At 33.9% G+C, this 1,783-nt stretch overlaps 4 non-coding genes across 4 annotated transcripts; 3 read left to right on the forward strand and 1 right to left on the reverse strand.

Moving 5' to 3' along the window:
* Window positions 1-223: 223 nt before the first annotated feature.
* Window positions 224-305, forward strand: Trnal-uag. The gene has a single exon. It is a non-coding gene; the product is annotated as a tRNA-Leu (tRNA).
* A 545-nt stretch (window positions 306-850) lies between these two features.
* Window positions 851-938, reverse strand: Trnay-gua. The gene is given in 2 exon segments: window positions 851-886; window positions 902-938. It is a non-coding gene; the product is annotated as a tRNA-Tyr (tRNA).
* A 239-nt stretch (window positions 939-1,177) lies between these two features.
* Trnae-cuc lies at window positions 1,178-1,249 on the forward strand. The gene has a single exon. It is a non-coding gene; the product is annotated as a tRNA-Glu (tRNA).
* Window positions 1,250-1,464: 215 nt separating this feature from the next.
* On the forward strand, window positions 1,465-1,546 carry Trnal-uag. Its single transcript has one exon. It is a non-coding gene; the product is annotated as a tRNA-Leu (tRNA).
* Window positions 1,547-1,783: the final 237 nt, after the last annotated feature.

A 1,783-nucleotide genomic window follows, 5' to 3' on the forward strand; every position in this document is an offset into this window, starting at 1 on the left:
AATATATTTTTTCAATGATATCCCTGTGTTTTTTAACCACCATCTATATATGTGTATTCTAAAATACTTTCAATAATTTCTTACATTGTTCTCATATCATATCAGTGTATTCTATAATACTTTACTTTCAATAGTTATTTACATTACTTACATCATGTTGTCTAATTTCAGAATGCCCATTTTGCCGGTGTCATATTGAATACAAAATATAAGCTTTTATATGGGTAGCGTGGCCGAGCGGTCTAAGGCGCTGGTTTTAGGCACCAGTCATTTCGATGGCGTGGGTTCGAATCCCACCGCTGCCAATCATTTTTGCGATAAATGCTTTTTTTCTGATAGCCTATTGGGTTTTCAATTATCGGTATTATGAATGTGCAAAACTCAATAGTCATACTGTAATTCATTAATTTTATATTTTATTTTCACATCATATTATCTGGTCTCGGAACTCTCCAAATTGTCTGTATCGTATTGATTAAAAGCTGTTGTAGGCCTACAATGATTATTTAAATGCTATTTTATATAGTGATTTCTACCATACAATAACCTACTTCAATTTACAGATATCATAAAATATAATATTATAAATATTATAAATATTTATATAAATATTTGCAATTATGGCTTCTACCATACAATAACCTATTTAAGTTATGTTTTACAAAGCATGTAAAAACATTATCAATATTATATTTTATTTGTTTAATTAATTAAAATTTTAGAGTGACAGGTATTCATTCATTTATATTTTTAAAAAAATAACAGCCAAGAGTCTTCAACATGATGATGGCTAGTGGAACAATAACAGCAAAAATATTCAATAAAAAAAAATGTTGAGATAAATGTAACATCCCTCGAGCCGGATTTGAACCAGCGACCTAAGGATTTCAATGAACGAACTCTACAGTCCTCCGCTCTACCAACTGAGCTATCGAGGGTTACATAGTAATTGCGCACTTAACGTCCCATACAACAGACACTGAAATAACATTAACAATTCTGTAGGAGTTCGTTGGGGTGAGGACAGAAAATGAGACGTTGGGGTGTGTGTGCGTGTTGAGAGTGAGATAAAGCAGGAGTTGGGTTAATCACGTCAGTGGGGCTGAATTTTGCAATATTTGGCAGTAGGCCTACTTTATGCAATACATAATGCAATTCCCGTATGTTACACCAGGTATCCCATATGGTCTAGTGGCTAGGATTCGGCGCTCTCACCGCCGCGGCCCGGGTTCGATTCCCGGTGTGGGAAAGCATGTTATTTTTCTCAAAGTTCTCAACATTGTGCTGGTATACTCAAGACTGTCTTTATTTTATTGTCCATGCAATATCAAAACAAAACTAAATAAATAATACTATAATACTTTACTTTCAATAGTTATTTACATTACTTACATCATGTTGTCTAATTTCAGTATGCCCATGTTGCCGGTGTCATATTGAATACAAAGTATAGACTTTTGTATGGGTAGCGTGGCCGAGCGGTCTAAGGCGCTGGTTTTAGGCACCAGTCATTTCGATGGCGTGGGTTCGAATCCCACCGCTGCCAATCATTTTTTCGATTAATGCTTTTTTCTGATAGCCTATTGGGTTTTCAATAATCGGTATTATGAATGTGCAAAACTCAATAGACATACTGTAATTCATTAATTTTACATTTTATTTTCACATCATATTATCTGGTTTCGGAACTCTCCAAATTGTCTGTATCGTATCGATTGAAAGATGTTGTACAATGATTATTAAATGCTATTATTTAATGGTGATTTCTACCATACAATAACCT

This window comes from Anneissia japonica, unplaced genomic scaffold, assembly GCF_011630105.1.
Source record: "Anneissia japonica isolate Jap-2015-1 unplaced genomic scaffold, ASM1163010v1 scaffold28805_len1909_cov213, whole genome shotgun sequence".
Classification (NCBI taxonomy): domain Eukaryota; kingdom Metazoa; phylum Echinodermata; class Crinoidea; order Comatulida; family Comatulidae; genus Anneissia; species Anneissia japonica.